The sequence below is a fragment of the Callorhinus ursinus genome, unplaced genomic scaffold (assembly GCF_003265705.2).
Source record: "Callorhinus ursinus isolate GAN/ISIS: 27379988/994484 unplaced genomic scaffold, GSC_fseal_2.0 scaffold50, whole genome shotgun sequence".
In the NCBI taxonomy this organism is placed as follows: Eukaryota; Metazoa; Chordata; class Mammalia; order Carnivora; family Otariidae; genus Callorhinus; species Callorhinus ursinus.
The window spans coordinates 8,743,542-8,761,155 of record NW_027397112.1 but is presented as its reverse complement, the minus strand read 5'-3'; the positions used below and the strand labels follow the sequence as shown (position 1 = coordinate 8,761,155).

Below are 17,614 nucleotides of genomic sequence, written 5' to 3'. Positions count from 1 at the left end.
AGGGAAATGGGGTTTCCTCCGCTGGAGTTGTAAAAGAGACACCCCTCCCCAGGGTGTCGCTCCCCCTCCCCCTATCTTCCACACCGTGGGCTTCCCATGGGCAGTGGCCAAAGGCTCCTGAAGGACCCTGGCCAAGGGGGGCCTTGGGGATCTAATTCCCCCCTTACAGAGAGACATACTCTCAAGCCCATGGCAAGATGCCCAAGGGTGCCCACTGCCCTGGGCACACCTTCTAAGGGGGCAAAAAGCAGGGCCCACCCCTCAGAGTGACCAAGCTTAAACCTGCCGCAGCATAAATTTGTTGGAGTAGCTTTCCAGTTGGAGGGAGTTAATGGACATTTTAAATTAAGAAACAGCTTCCTTAGTGTGCCAACAGGCAAACAGCAGGCAACAAATGCTCTGTGTGTTAAATGTGGAGCTGAGCCATTTCCCATTGTTTGGCCTGTATATCTGGGCTTAGAGGAGGAGAACTGGAGTGGGCAGGGTGGCACGGCGGAGCAGAGCCTGCTGGGAACTCTGTGATTTGAGTGCTGAGCTTCCCAGTATAGGGCTTTCAACCCCTTACAAAGCTGGGAGAGAGACGCCTGCTGAGGCAGGATGGGGTCCCTTGGGTCCTTCTTCCCCCTGCCCCCATGGTCCTATGGCCCTGGGCAGCAGCACTTTCCTCTTAGAAGGGAAAGAATACCCCGCCGGCTTACAGTGGGGAAGGGATGGAGGTGGTGCTCTGATGGAGGTAAGGTGCCTCCCTGGGGACCAGGCACACTGGGACTTGGCTCTAAGGGCTCAGGGCTCCACTTAACCATTTTATTTTATTTTATTAAGATTTTATTTATTTATTTGACAGAGAGAGACGCAGCGAGAGGGAACACAAGCAGGGGGAGTGGGAGAGGGAGAAGCAGGCTTCCCGCGGAGCAGGGAGCCCGATGTGGGGCTCAATCTCAGGACTCTGGGATCATGACCTGCGCCGAAGGCAGACGCTTAACGACTGAGCCACCCAGGTGCCCCTCCACTCAACCATTTTAAAGAGCAGGTGATCCCACTAAACTGCCATCAAGTGCCAGAATCCCCAGCCCAGGATGGCAGACACTCCCACTCTTTCCCCACTCCCTGCTGCTGAGACTCCTGCCACAGAAGCTAGAGAAGCTTCCACCCTACGGCTGGGGGCAGAGGTAGGAAAGAACAGACCGACGAGTGGAGCAGCACCAAGGCGCCTTCTTGAGGACAGAGGTTGTGGTCCAGGGCATTTTCCATGCAATCCTCTCCCTTCTCGAATTCACAAAACCACACTAGACTCACCACATTCACTCCTGCCTCTCCATTGGAATGCCTTGATCATCACTTGGCTCATTCCTTCAGATCTCAACTTCTGAGACAGGCCTCCCTGATCATCCAGTCCAGTGGCTGGGGTCGAGGTTGAGATGGAGGGAGAGGCTTTGCATTGAGTGTGTTCATAACAGCTCTGGGAAACCACACCTGGTGCTCACCGTGTTCTTTGTCCAAAAGCATTTATTTAAAGAACAGGAAGAACCAAGAGAGTGAGCAGAATGTACCTCATGAGTAGGACCTCAGATCCCCCTGGGGAACCAGGCTGATCAGGGCTGCCCTTACTAGGGTTCGCAGATTGAGAAAGATGGATTCCCAGATGGAGAAAGATGGATTCCCAGTTAAATTCGAATTTAGTATTTTTTTGGCAACAGCATGCTCCACTTATTAGGTGTAATACACTAAAAATGTGTTCGTCATTTATTTGAAATTCAAATGTAGCTGGATATCCTGTATTTGCCTGGCAAGCCTATCTTGCTCCTGTGGGGAAAGGACAGGAAAGGAGCCTCCTAGCCATTCTGGCCCCTCCCAGCAAAGCTTCCCCACCTCAGACAGGCTGAATTACCCAGTTAACTCCTGTTCAGAGTCAGATCAAGGTGCATCCAAAGCACATTCCTGTTCAGCACGGGATGCAGGCAGAAGCCTTCACCTTGGGCTACAGAGAATGCAAAAGGCATAGGAGATGAGGTTCCCCAGGCCAAAGGCTCTGTAAGACACACACGGAATTCATTCACGCTGTACAACAGTGACTTATCAAGTCCCTTCTGTGTGCCAGGTGCTGGGCAACCCTGGGAAAATATTAGTGAACATGACAGGCACAGCCCTGTTCTCTCAGGCCTCAGCTCATAGAAAGGCAACCCAGATGCGAGGGTCAGGGAAGGCTTCTGGAGCCTGTGACATAGACTCAGAGAGCGACAGGACAGCAGAGGTTCACCTGGCAGAGGGACAGTAGGGAGACGGCAGGAGTGTCCTGGCCAAAGAAACAGCTTGAGTGGCTAGTGCATCACTCAGGAAATGGACACGGCCTGACCGTACACTCTCGGGGCTCCTGGGCCACCAGCAGCAGCGACAAGCCTGAACCGAAGCCGGCGCAGGCTCTGGGAGCTGGGCCTTGCCGTGGGATGGCAGATCACAGACGGACACATCCCCTGAACCGTCTACAGAGCGGGGGCCGCCTGCTGCTCGGGGTGGCCCCCTCAGGCCCGCTCCCTGAGAAGCTCGGTCCAACTTCCTCGAAAGGAAAACGAGTCTGATTCTGAAAGTACAGGGCCACTTCGATGCGCTGAAGATGGGACTGGAATCACTCAGGGAGAAAACGCCTGTCTTGCCGTTTCAGGGGCAGCAGCCCCAGCAGGGTCAGCCAGAGCGTCCAGTGGTCCAGTGAAGGCGTGGCAGGGACGCAGGGGGCTGGCCACGGATGAAGACAGTCAGTCACCCGGGACCTCCCGAATTCCAGGGCGTTGGGCTGAGGGATGTCACAGGCTGCGCGTCCCAGGCTGACCCCAAAGCTGACCCAGTCTGGGAAGACGAGACTCAGACAAATACAAAAGTAACCTGCTCACAAACCAATTTAACACTGTGGGACGGCTGGAGAAGCAAAGAGAATCAGCGTAGTCAGGCCATCCTTTCTCTCTGCCAGGCTCTGAGGGAACCGGACGTGGGTTAAACAGGACCAGCCTGGAGCGAGAGGCGGCATGATGGCCCTGGGCGCCCAAGGTGGGAGGCCATGAAAGGGGCGGGCTTTCCAGCCTCCCAGGGGTTCCCATGCAGCCCCCTCGGGAGGGAGGGATCAGGAGGAAGTCTGTTTTCTCTTCTCCGGCCCTTCCTTTCTCCCTTCCTTCCTCCCTCCCTCCCTTCTTTTCCTTTCTTTCAGCAAAGGTTTATTGGGCACCAATTTGTGTCAGGTGCTGTCTGGGCCCTGGAGAAATAGTAATTAACAGAAGGTCCTGCTTTTATGTAACTTATATGAGGTGGGGGCGACAGATAATTGAAAAGTAAACTAACAAACGACACATACACACACAGACGTGTACACCCACACACAGAAACCTAGTTGCGTCTACCAGCAAGTGTTATGAAGAGTTAATAAAGCAGGAGAAGGGCTGGAGTGTCACAGAAGGAAGGCTCTCTGAGGGGAGAGGGGTGCAGGCCCTGTGAAGATCTAGGGGAAGGTAAGTCCAGCAGAGGGAAGAGGGAGGGAGGGAGGGCAAAGGCCCTGAGGCAGGACTGTGCATGATCAACTCCATCCTGCCCTGCCCTCTAACACTCCCCTTCCCCCAACAGAGGACACACTGTATACAGAAGGTGAAACAAGAATGCCAACAGGTCCTCCGGGAGGGCAGAGGTTGGAGACATGAGGTGTGTCACAGGGATTCAGCGGTGGTTCGTGGGGCGTCTAAGAAGTGTCCACAGGCCCATAGTTGTATCTGATTACTGAGCATGTCCTTCACACAGAGGAGAATCTGGATGGAGGGTCACAGTTGGTAGGGCACCGCCAAGCTCCCCTTGTCCAGCACGGCCTGAGCAGGAGGCACTGGAGCCCAGCTCTGGGACCTCACTCCCCTGGGCCAGCTCTCGGCTCCAGGAAAAATAACTTGAAGAGGTTTGTATCCCAGTGGTGTCCTCCATCCTCACCTTCCTCTTTTCTCCTTGGATAGATCAAGTCGGTCGGGCAATCAACGAACATTGAAGACCTGCTATGTGAGTGCTAGGGGCAATCACCGTAGAGAGCGAGGGTGTGAGGCCTGGGGTGAATGGTGGCCAGAGCCTTGGGTGTTGTCAGCAGGGGTATGGGGAGGGAGGGAAGATCCTGCTGATAATGACAGCCATCTAATTAACTCCATAAACCGGCTGTAAACAGCAGGGCTAGGACTCTTGCACTTTGTCCAAAGCCTGTGACAGCTCTGCGTTCTCGTCCTGACCTTGAAAGCTACGCCAACTCCATACCTTCTGGTTCCTGGGCAACCTTCTCGTGACGGGAGTGCAGCAAGGGTGTGGTGGCCACGCTGAGCCAAAAGTGAGGGGTGACCAAGCCATGGCCCAGAGGGTGCCCCCAGTGGGTAGGAGATGGGCAGAGGCTTAGGCAGCATTCCCCATGGGTGGCTTTACAGCATCCCTCTCCAAGTCAGACCTCAGCTGAACCCAGAAGAGCGGGAAAAAAGGGGGTGCTTGTAGAAGACACTGTCTCTGATGAGTGCACTAAGGCTGATGACTCTTCCAAGGTCATAACAAGTTAGCAGCATAACTGTCCTGAGTCAGAGGTTTCACTTAACCCGGCTCCATCCCTCCCACCTCCATCCTTTACACTCTCTTGACCTTGGCCATCACCTCCTACCTTGAGTGCTCCTCTCAGCCCAGCTGGTGCTTTTTGAGAGGAGATTAGATCTGAAGGCACCTTGACCTTAGCTCAGAATCTCCCTTACCCAAGAAGCCATGCTCCTTTGATCCCTCCCAGCTGATCAGTGGGAGATGTTAACAAGTGGGCTGAGCTTAGCTGGGCGGCCGGGAGGCGGGTGACAATCAGCAGCTCGGGGGTGTGGCCAGTCTCCCGGCCCCTCTCTGGGAACACTGCGCCAGATGCACACAGCCCCAGGAAGGCCCCGTCGTGCTTTGGGGACAGTTAGACTCCTGAGCGCGCACACGCGCGCGCACACACACACACACCAGCCCCTGAGCTTCCCTCCGGGCCCCGCTGGGGCTGGGGAGGGGTCGCCCGGGAGCCGTGCCCTGGGCTCACCTGCCCGCGGCATCCAGCGAGGCCAGCCCCCGCCCCCGACGGCCCCTCAGCAGCGCACGGCCGTGCCTGCTGCAAGGGCGGGGGGGGGGGGGGGAGGCGCCTCCTTCTAGTCAGGGTCTCCGCCCAGCAGCCGGGTACCTGCGCCGCCGGCTGTGCCAGGCTCCGGAAGCGTGAGCACGCCGGGCGGCTACCGGCCGAGGCCCGCACTCCTACTCCCTGGATGCCCTGCGGAATGCCAGGCCCTGGGGAAGAAAGGGCAGGCCAGGCCTGGAGGGACGACGACGGCTGGGGAGCAGGCAACAGGAGGAGGGGGGCGTTCGGGGCAGAAGGAGCGAGAGAGGCAAGAGGGGCGGGAGGGAGCCCGGGGGGCCGAGAGCTCAGGGCTGGCCTGGCAGCTTCTGTAGACCACTGAGTCATCAGGAAAAAGATGGAGTCTGACTGAGTCGCAAACACTTTTTAGTTTGCCAAGTAGAGACATTTACAAAAATCCGTTTTCTCACGCCACCATTTTATGAAGTAATATTTTAACTGCAAAAAAAAAAAAATAGAAAGGATATTTGGGATAAAAGATAATGTGACCAAGAAAGGACAACTGGCCACTTGGCTGATATATGCTGATTGACTTTTTATATCTCACTGTTCTTGTTTTGCCCCCTTTCTTGCTGACTCTGGAACACGTTATCAAGGCCAGAGCCTCCAGCGATGGGTCTCCTCCCGGGAGCACTGATAGAGGGACCTGTGGAGGGAGGGGCCACACCAGGGAGGACTTTGGACTTCACCCTGAGGAGTGCGGATTTTATCCCTAAGATGATGAGGGAAGTGTTTTGCCAACCCATGCTGTTTTCAGGTTTGTGCTTTAGGACGAGCATCCATTCCCAGGCTGCCCTTGAGAATGGCCCTCAGGGAGAGTGTCGGTGGGGAGAGCAGAGGAGGGGCCCCTGAGAGAGGATGAGGGTCTGTAGGTGGGGACAGTGGCACGGGGGCTGGGAGGGGGGCTGGGCACTGCCGGGAGCAGGTGGGGCAAGAGGAACGGCACAGAGCCGGGAAGAGAAAGGTGTCATGTCTGTCCAAGTTCATGCAGGGACTGCAGCAGAGGTCACCTCACCAAGGGCAAAACCGGGAGACGTGGGTTTGAGATTTGGGATTAAAAATAAGAACTTCCTCACTCTAAAGAGGATGGCACTCAACCTACCCCGTGCAAGTAGATGGAGACGGTGAGCATTCTGGAGAGCAGGTGGGGACAGTGCAGTGGCTCACAGTGGGGGCATTTATCTGACTTTGTATTTGGGCTCCACCACTCGGGTGACCTTAGTCAACTTACTCACCTTTTTGTGCCTTAGTTTCCTCATCTGTAAAATAGAAATCCAATAGTAGCTAACTCATAGGGTTGCTAGGAGATTGAAATGAATTAAGATACATAAAGCACTAAAAGAAAAAGGTATATAAAGCACTTAGATGCCTGACTCAATGGACATGGCCTGATATTATCGTACATTGTTGTATCTCCAGCACCCACATAGCACCCACAGCATAGGAGGGACCGTTAATGTTGGTGAAATGGATAAGGAGGTATGACCAGAACAAATGCCAGGCCTGGCTTTATGGAAGGACTGGGGTCTAGGACAGGACTTTGAATGCTCCTTGGTGGACTTGGGGCAGGGGGTGGGTTACTCACACCTCCTGAAGGTTCTCTGGGACCCAGCAGCATCTCAAACAGGCAGAGGGCAGGCAGAGAAAAAGCACAAAGGATCCCATGGAGGGCAAGTGGACCAGAGGACCCATAGCAGCTGTGGGAGTGAGAAGAGCTGGTTCTTCAGTCACCCACCTCCTCACACCAAAGGACCAGTACCCTCCAACACCGAGTCTTCATCTCCTTTCCCTCCCACCCCTCAAACCTGCTTCTAGAATGTTCCTCTCCTAGGAACATGTCTTTCAAAGCATTGTCACCCCCCTCAACTCCTCCACCCTTCCCCTCCGACCAGCCACCTGCTTCCTTTCAGTCCCACCTCCCTTGGCACACCCCTCAATCTACCACTTCCCTCAGACTCTGGGGGACCCTAGCCCACTGTCTTCTTCACCACCTCCAGGCCCTCTCAGTTTGTTAATCACATCTTCACTGACGGCTCTAAGATACAAATGTGGTCAGGGCACTGCCCAGCCTGAAGCCTTCCTTAGGAGGAAGTCTGGCCGGCCACCTTGGCTTTGGCAGCCTCAGCCCCTGTTCACAGCCTAGTGCTAAGCTGCATGAATTTCTGTTACTTCTGCTTGAAATGTGTCTTCCAACAACTGGCCCGATCAGATCAACTCCTACCCCTTCTGTCAGGGCTCAGCCCAAGCAACACCCCTAGTGGGGGCTCAAGGACCCGTCATGTCTTCGGGAATTGCTTGTTAAACATCTGGGTAGTCTGTGTTGGTGAGACCATCTCTGGCTTAAGCACAGTGGTCTCAGGAGAAATGTGCAGAGGAACAAGTGAGAGAAAGAAAAGCAGGGAGACACTGTTAATGAAGACCAGGCAAAATTAGGTAATAGGAGACCGGACAGCTCTGAGTCAAAGATTACTCAGAGGTTCCTGGCCTAGGAGGCGGAGATGGGTTATCACTGTCCACAGCTATGGCAAAGCTGAGCTTCACCCTGGGCCTGAAGAGAAGAAACCCCCCTTCCCCTTGGCCTTACTTCCTGGAAGCCAGGGGCCTGACACCCCAAAGGCAGAGGGTAATATAGAGACAAAGTCCAAGGATACTTAGTTGCCACAGGGCATTGTCTATGGAATGCCAGCATTTTTTAAAAACAGTATCTTGCTTATCTAATTTGTGCTTGACGTGAAGCTGTTGGGGGAGAGTTAAAAGAAGACTTGAAAGTTAAGAAAACTTACTCAAAAGAGGGGAGTGCTGAGGCCAAGCGGAAGAGTGAATTCGACAGATATTCTGCATGGAGACTGTAACAACACACATAAACAAAGTGGCTTTCATCAGCTCCCGGGTTCCGGGTTCCGTGGGAACACGGGCTGACGGGGCTGTCAGAACCGCCACCACCCTCTGCAGGTGCACCAACAGACTCGCGTTAACAGGATCAGCCCCCTCCTCACCCACCGGTGAGACCAGCCCTGAGTCTTTCCTCAAACAAAGGTATACAGTTTACAAGGGATGCAGAAAATCTGCAGTCTGTTCACAAGAGGATAATCAAGTGCAGAGAAATCTGGAAACCATCTCTTCTCAGGAATCACTGAAGGTGATAAATTTCTCCTGGAGCAAAGGAGACACAGATAGACCTGGAAGGACCTGCCTCTCGTGCTGGAGGGTCTTCGTGTCAGAGAGAGGAAAGACTCACTAGGTGTTTCTCTAGAGAACAGAGTGAAGAACAGCCAAGTAAAAACAACAAGGCAGGAGATGCAGTTAGCATAAGAAACAGTTTCTAACAACTAGAGCAGCCTAGCCTACCAAGGTAGTGAGCTTCCTGTCGCTGGAAATGTTCAAGTGGAGGCAGGGGGGTGTCAAGGCTAGTGTAGGCATCACTGGTAAGAGTTCCCAACCATTTTTCTCCTCCCAAACATCCCAGTGCTAAGGAATCCCATGTTTTGAAACACTGTATCTATTTTATAAGCTGTACTTATTGAAAGGAACAAGTATCCCATTTTAATAGTCAAACACCTGTCTTCTGTCAATCATTGGATGCTTAGGCAGGCTAAGCCCACTGACTAGAAGTGACTCAGCCATGGGGGGCTGGAAATGCTTCTAAGAAGAGGAGGTGTGCCTTTCGGCCAGAACCCTCTCTTCCAGCAAGGTGCCAAAATGTCCAGCCCACAGGGAAAGAAAGAGAGGCAGCACTGTATGTGCTCTACACCTTTTAGAAAACACCGAGTTGCTCCTTTGGCCACATACATGCGAATCTTCAAGAAAGGTGAAATTGTCGACATCAAGGGAATGGGCACTGTTCAAAAAGGACTGCCCCACAAATGTTACCATGGCAAAATTGGAAGAGGCTGCAGTGTTACCCAGCATGCTGTTGGCATTGTTGTAAACAAACAAGTTAAGGGCAAGTTTCTTGCCAAGAGAATTAACGTACGTACTGAGCATATTAAGCGCTCCAAGAGCCAAGATAGCTTCCTGAAACGTGGGAAGGAAAATGATGAGAAAAAGAAAGAAGCCAGAGGGAAAGTTACCTGGGTTCAACAGAAGCACCAACCTGCTCCGCCCTGAGGCGCACACTTGGGCAGAACCGGTGGATAGGAGCCTGAGCCGCTGGAACCTGTTGCCCAAGAATTCGTGGCTTTATAGGTATAAAAATGGGTTAGTAAGTAAGTAAATAAGTAAATAAAAGACCTCTGGACTGTTTTGTTTTGTTTTGTTTTTTCCAAAAGGAGCTTATGCCAGAGCTGGGATTTAACTTGGGGTTCTGCAAGCCAACAGGGGGGTCCGAGGGGCAGGGAAAGACTCTGGTTGGGAAAAAAAGGTTCTGGAATAAACAACCTAAGTATACAGTGGGGCTGACATGAGGCTGGAGGCAGGAGGGTACAGATTCCAAGGGGCTGTCTATGCTCTGCTTCACAGCCTGTCAGTTCAGAAGGGGCTTTGACCATAATCCCCAGGGGGCAAGATCTACAGGGAGTGAAGAGGAGCCCAGCCCAAAAGGTAAAACCCAACTACCTTAAAAGTAAGACCCTCTGTGACTGAGACACCCCAAGGAAATGCAAACAAGTCATAAGCTGGGAATTCTGTCTGCAGCACCTTGAAATGACAAGGGACTACTAGCCAGGATATTTGAAGAACTATATGAATCAAGAAGAAAAAGAAAAGATGTGGGCAAGGGAACAAACAGGAACAGCCCGGAAGAAGAAGCACAAATGGCCCCTAGACACAGGAGAAGGTGTTCAACCTCATCAGCAGCAAGGGACTGAAAACGCGTCCTCCCCACAGAACTGGCACAAACTTAAAAACGCGACAAGGGTTAAGTGTTGGTGAGGATGGGGAGCAGCGTAGGAGTTCTCAGCCACTGCTGGCAGGAGGGCAAATTGGTATGAGTATTTTGTTTTGTCTCTTAATTATTTTTATTTTAAGTAGGCTCCATGCCCAACGTGGGAACCCACGACCCTGAGATCAAGAGTCACACGTTTCACTGACCGAGCTAGCCAAGCGCTCCCACGATAAGTATTTTAGAAAGCAGTTTGACATTTGGACACCCTTGAACTTTTGCATGTCTTTGAACATCTGCATACCCTTGACTCAGCGATTTTACTCCCAGTGTATTCCCCAGAGCAGTATTTCTCAATGAGGACCAGTTTTGTTTTTGTTTTACTTTCCAGTATGCTGGGGGAAACAATCGTTTTGTAAATTACAATAAAAATGAATTTCTGAAAAATGAAGTGAAAAAAAGACCTACAATATACAAGCCCTGATATTTTATTTTCAATTCAACATACAGTTACTTATGTATACCGAGGAGATGTGTACAAGTGTGTTACTGGCATATTGTTTTGTAATAGCAAAAAACAAGAGGTAACTCACGTGTCCAGTGACAGAATTAGAGACTGGGGAAATAAATCGTGGTGTCATCACGCTGGGTGATGGACTATCACTCAGTTGTGAAAATAAATAAACTACAACTCTATGCAAGAGCACCCATAAAGTCTCAGAAACATAACTGTGAGAAACAAAACTAGCCTCAGAAGACTCTAATATGCCTTTTTGAAGAAAGCTTTATCAGAGTATAATTTGTGTATTTTTTCCTTTTTTTAAAGACTTATTTATTTATTTTAGAGAGAGAGTGCATGCGGTGGGGTGGAGACGCAGAGGGAGAGGGAGAGGGAGAATGTCCAGCAGACTCCCTGCTGAGCACGTGTCAGAACTTCATTCCTCTTTAATGTCCAATAATATTCCATGATGTGGATATACCACATGTTGCTCACCCATTCACAAGTTGATGGACATCTGGGTCGTTTGCACTTTTCGGCTGCTTTGAATAACACTGCTTTGCATGCAAGTCTTTGCACGGTTATGTGTTTTCATTTCTCTTAGGTACATTCCTAGGTGACACTGTTTTTATAAAAAAACAAGCAAAGCTAAACAGTGTTATGTTTAGAAATATAAAGTACTGAAACTATTCTTTAAAAGCGAAGAGAGTCGGGGCACCTGGGGGGTGCAGTCAGTTGAGTGACAAACTCTTGGTTTCGGCTCAGGCCATGATCTCAGGGTCCTGGGATCGAGTCCTTGTATCAGGCTCTGCGCTGAGTGCAGAGTCGGCTTGGGACTCTCTCTCCCTCTCCCTCCGTCCCTCCCGCTTGTGAGCTCTCCCTCTCTTTCTCTCTCAAATAAATAAATAAATCTTTAAAAGTGAAGAGAGTAATAAACACAACATTCGGGGTGGGTCAGTCAAGGGTGCATGTGGGAGCAGAAGATGGGAAAGGGAATGATGGGTCTCAGCTAGATAAGAATAATGTGGCAGAGAGAATTTATGGTGTTCATTTTATTATGCTTCATAACATACATTACATTGGATATCATGTCTACATACATATTTATATTACTTATAATGTATGTATATTATATAAAAAGAAGACATTTTTAAAAATGAAAGACTATCTCCAGTACCCTCATTCCACTGGGTTCTCATCTCACGATAACCAGGCCCCCCACTCTGGCAGACAAGATTACACACGCTCTGGCCACCTGTCCGCACTTAGCCTGTTCACGGCTTCCTATGCACCAGCTACACCGGCCCTCTCTCTGGCTGTTTCTCGAAGGTGGGGCACAGCTCCTTGCGGGTCCACAAGAGCCCCTCCCCAGAGGTCTGCAAGCTTCTTCCCTGAAGCTCTGGGTGGGACAGCATGTCTGCTTGTCTTCCGCTCTGTACCCCAACCCTGGCCTCGTTTACTTTGCAACATAGCATTGTCATCCCCCTGCCACAGACACCTGCGCAGCTGGGCTCTGTTTTGCTCTCTGCCGAGACCCCAGCACACAGAGTTGCCTGGCTGTAACAGGGTCTCAGTAAATACATACAGAGGGAAGTAAAGCAAGCCAAGCTTGTGATCGGATGGAGACTATTGTGTTATCCAACTGAGCTGCTCTGTGTCCACTGAAGGCACAAAATGGTGTGCTCTAAGTAACCTGGGAATAGATGCACCTCGGGGAAATGTAGGATTTCAGTTGGAAGTGCTTCTCTGACCCTCATGAGCACCTTCAAGGACCCCTAGGGGTCCAGGATCCCATTTGAAGGCAACTGGGCTAGGTGAGCCTTAAAGTACCCTGCAAAGCTAGGATTCCATATTTCCATGGTGGGGTGGCCTCTGGGGGAAAGGGGTCTTACAGTCATCACCATCATAATCCAGACCCCAGATAGATAATTCTGGAAGGCAGTGGAGCATGAGCTTAGAGCCCAGGGAGGTCGGGGCTGAAGGTGTGGATTTAGAAGTTCTCCAGCTTCAACCCCACAATCTACTCTCATAATCTTAACTCTAGGGCTTCACTGACCAACATGAAAACCACTAGCCACATGTGGCTATTGAACATCTGAAATGTGGCCAGTGTGACTGGATTTTAATTTTCTTTGATTAATTTTAATTTAAAAACAGAAGCAGTACAAAATGTTTTCCCATTGAACACAACTCTATTGCTTTGGTAGGATTACATTTCACTCTGTTGAAAATTTACCATCCAAATTGTGATGTGTAAAATGCACACCAGATTTTTAAGACTTAGCACACACACACAAATGTAAAATATCTCGCTACTAATTTTTATAACGATTGCATATTGAAATGATAGAATTTTGGATATATCAGTTTAAATAAAAAATTAAATTATTATTACATGAATGCTATTAAAATGGATGTTACCTCTTTTTATTTTTTTAAATGTGGTCACCAGAAAATATACAATCCTATGTGCAGCTCTCATTATATTTCTGGTGGACAGACATTTCCACCGTCACAAGAAGGTTCCACTGGACAGTGCTGGTTGAGTCTAAACAAACCGTGGTCACCTTGGCCTCCCAGCATCCTTGTTACTCCTCTCCCGTACTGGGCTCCTGCTTTCTGCCTGGGGGCCTACCTCTCTCAGATTCTTCCTTCCTCCCAAGGAAGCTGCCTTGCCTATCCTCTCCAGCCTGCTGGAACCTTCTTCCTCCCAACTCCTTATAGCACCTACTACTGATACCAGCCTTCACCACCTGGCCTCAGGAACCTAATCGGCTCTTCACCCCATTTTTTACATTAAAGGCAATAATCTTGTATTTCTTTTTCAGGCCAGTGCCTTGCATATAACGAATGGGAGCAGATGGTTTTTTAAAATATTAACAACATCTTGGTTTTGTGTGACAACTGACAAGGGATCGGTCTTCATTGTCTCACAACCCTTCGAGGGAGGATGGGTAAAAGTGTCTACAGCCATTTATACGTGATGAAACTGAGGCTCAGAAAGGTTATTTTATTCGGGTCATAAGGCTTGTTAAGTGTGGCCCAGATGGTTCTGGCTCCTAATCCAGTGCTATTTCCCCTACCCTTTGCTTTGGGTGCCTGTATGAGTTAATGCTGAATAAATATGGAAAAGAGAGATTAGCAGAGATTAAGAAAACTAGAGCTACATATGGGCTGGGCTTTGAGAGATGGGTCGGTTTTAGCTAAGCAAGGAGGAGTAGGTGGGTATTCAGTCAGAGAACCACAGCTTCTCTGAAAACCTGTCGGTAATCAGGAGATTTCTTGAGGAACATAGAATGAAAGAAGTAAATATTTGGGCATAGTTTTTAACAAACAGCTTTCTTGAGATATAATTCATGTACTATAAAATTCCCCCTTTCGAAGTGTATAATTCAGTGGTTTTCAGTATGCTCACAGTTACGCCACCATCCCTGCTAATTTCAAAACATTTTCATCCTCCCATAAAGAAAGTCCATACCATTGGCAGTCGCTCCCAATTCCCCTCCCCCGCAGCCCCTGGCACCCACTAATCTACCTTCTGTCTCTATGGATTTGCCTGTTCTAGAAATTTCATATAAATGGATTTATAAAATATGTAGCCTTTGTGACCGGCTGTTTTCACTTAGCATAATGTTTTCCAGGTTCATCCATGTTGTAGCATGTAATAGCATCAATATTTGTAATATATAATCAATACTTCATTTCGTTTTAGGGCAGAATAATATTCCATTGTATGAATATACCACCTTTCGTTTATCCATCCATCAGTTGACGGACATTTGGGTCGTCTCCCATTTTTGGCTATTATGCACAATACCATGCTGCTTTGAGCATTTGTGTAAAAGTTTTTGTGTGGACATGTCTTCAGTTCTCTCGGGTACATACCTCAGAATGGAGTTGCAGGGTCACGCGGTAACTCTACGGTCAACAATTTGAGGAACTGACAATCAGCCTCTTACCGTGGCTGCACCATTTTACAATCCCACCAGCAATGTATAAGGGTTCCAATTTCTCCACATCCTCAAAACATTTGTTATTGTCTATCTTTTTTTTTAATTTTTAAATTTATTTTTTTTAAAGCAATCTCTACACCCAACAATGGGCGTGAACTCACAACCCAGAGATCAAGAGTCACATGCTCTTCCGAATGAGCCAGCCAGGTGCCCTATCTTTTTTATTTTAGGCATCTTGGTGGGTGTGAAGTGGTAGCTCACTGTGTAGTTTGATTTGCATTTCCCTGATGATTAATGAAGCTGAGCATCTTTTTTCATGTGCTTATTGGTCACTTGTGAATCTCTTTGGAGAATGTCAATTCAAATCCTATGCCCATTTTTAAATCGAGTTGTCTTTTTGTTGAGTCAATAAGAGTTCTTTATATATTCTGGACACAAGTCCCTTATATGCATGCTTTGCAAATATTTTCTCCCATTTCATGGCTCGTCTTTTTCCTCTTCTTGATGGTGTCCTTTGAAGCCCAGAAGTTTATAATTTTGACAAAGTCTAATTTACCTAATTTTTCTTTCTTTTCTTTAAGATTTTATTTTTATTTTGCTAGAGAGAGAGAGCATAGGCGAGAGACAGTGAGCAAGAGCACAAGCAGGGGGAGCTGCAGGCGGAGGGAGGAGCAGGCTCCCTGCTGAGCAAGGAGCCCGACGCGGGACTCCATCCCAGGACCCTGGGATCACGACCTGAGCCGAAGGCAGCCGCTTAACCAACTGAGCCACCCAGGCGTCCCAAATTTACCTAAATTTCCTCATGTCCCTTGTGCTTTTGGTGTCATATCTAAGAAACTACTGTTCAATCCAAGGCCACAAAGATTTATATCTATGTTTCTTCCAAGATTTTTATGATTTTAGCCCTTACATTGTCTATGATCCATTTTGGGTTAATTTTTGTAAATGGTATGCGGTGGGGGTCCAACTTTATTCTCTGGCACGTGGAAATCCAGTTGTCCCAGAACCATTTGTTAAAAAGAATTTCTTCCCTCTCCCTCTACCCTGTTTAATTGTCTGGGCACCCTTATCAAAAAATCAATTGAATATAATGTAAGGGTTTATTTATAGACTCTCAAATTTTATTCCATTTTGGGACATATTTTTTAAGGGATTTTTTTTTTTTTTCCTCTGTGATAGCTGGTGATTCCTCCTTCCCTGGAAGAGAGGTGGAGCTAGTGAGTGGTCTCCCAAGCAGACTGCATTTCCTTTGTTGGGCCTGGCATCCACAGCTCTTTGCACTGACCTAATCATAATGACCTCCTCCTATAGGAATCAGAACACCCGCCGTCGTTTTGATGGCAGCTGAGAAGTAACTGAGGGACCTTCTCTCTCTTCTACCTCTCAAGGTTATTACCAATATCAAATTAGATAATTCCCACAAAAGAATTTAGGAGGTCTAAAGTGCTATCCAAAGTAATGTGTATTCTTATACCTCTCCCTCATGAATAAGACCTTAAAGAGAGAGAAAGAAGTTATTTTAAACTTTTACTCATTGGGATCAAGGTTGCAGCGTCAATATTATTGCAAATCCCAAATTAGTGAGCTTTGGCCCTTCCTGTTATTCTTGCAGGAGGCTGGGAGCCTGCTACCTGGAAAGCGAATATGAATGATGTTTATTCTTTTATCCACATACCCCCCTTTCTTGAATGAGGACCTACTTTGTGCCAGGCTCTGTGCTGAGCTCTGGGAAAAACCAGAGACTAAGGCAGACCCAGTCTTGTCTCCTGGCACTGATGGATAGTGGGCAAGCAGGCTATTATAGTCAATGTGACTGTTGGGGAGGTGCGGAGGGACACCTCCAACCAGCCCTGGTATCATGGGGATGAGATTATCTTCCAACCCATTTACCTTTGCTCCTATTATTTTTCAATGAGGCAGAGGCTGTTCCGTGCTGAACTCAGTCCCTAACCCAGATGTTCTATAAACATCACAATGCCACACAGACCTGAGAATGGGCCAGCCTGCTCTACTGTCCTCCTGCATCACGTTCTCAGACGGGAGCTCTTCAGAGGCCAGTCCTGGCTGAAATCTACTTCCCTCCTGCTTTCCTTGGGTTTCTTTTCTGACAACAGAGAAAGGCTCCCTAGTTACAAGCTAAGCCTCAGGCTCTTTTTCCACTCCATCCATCCTCCCCCACCCTGACCCTTCTTTTCAGGGCCTGAAGGGGTGTGAGACTCCACACCGGGCTCCCCCCACCCCACCACTGCAAGACACCAGTGGAGACTCCTCCCTCCCAGAAGACAGCTGCTCACTTGTGTGCACACGGCTCATTGCCCTCAAAGCGTGGAAAACCAAGCCGTTAGGACCACCCGAGAGCCACGTGGTCCTGAGAAGGAGAGCCCAGGCCCACTGCTTCACCCTCGGCTTGGGCCCTCCCCCTTGCTAGGGCAGCTCTGGTCACAGGGGTCCACCTAGCCAGCCCTGAGGTGCACCAGTGTCCCTTGGCATGAGGAAGAGCCAGAGGGCCCCCAACTATCCACTCTCTTCCCCTCGCCTGTCCCCCCCTCCACCCAGTTTCAGGACAACACCAACCTGCCTCCCCTTCTGGAGCAGTCACCTCTACCCCATCATCTTTCACACACCTCTCCCTGGCACCATGTCATCTGATAAGTCATCTCAGGGGTACTCAGGTCACAGGCTCCTGCATACCCTCCATATGACAAGGGGAGCCCATGTTTCCCTCGGAGCCTCAGACACTGTCCCCATACAGATACCCGGGATTCCCAACTTCCTCAGCAGCTGAATGGGTTGGGGAACCACCCAAGTTGGTCCCTTTCCTGCTTCCTCTGCCCTGCCCCTTTTTCCTTCCACCACCCCTCCCACACCCTTGTCCAGGTCTGCTAGGGTATAGGGTCCTCCCACCTCTGGGGACAGACACCGTGGTGCTGAGGAGTTAGGGGAGGACCCTCAGCTTCCACAACCACCTCAAGCAGATGCCACTCTCTTCCCTCCCTGTGCTTGTCCCTTGGAGGGACACGTGGATGACACAGGAAAAGAATGATGGCGAATGTGGAGACCTGAGGTGACTTGGAGCAAGCCACTCAAACCTGAGTCTTAATTTCTTCATCTGTCAACGAGGGGGTAATTCTCATCTTGGAGGCTCATCTTGTAGTCCGGGAAGGCTGCAAGTCTGTGTGGTGGTTTTCGCCTAA

The 17,614-nt window shown here is 49.5% G+C and overlaps 1 protein-coding gene across 1 annotated transcript in view; it reads right to left on the bottom strand.

The window, feature by feature from the left end:
• Positions 1-17,614, bottom strand: part of CYB561 (cytochrome b561) — a 34,033-nt gene that overhangs the window by 13,067 nt on the left and 3,352 nt on the right. The gene's annotated exons all lie outside the window — the stretch shown is intronic.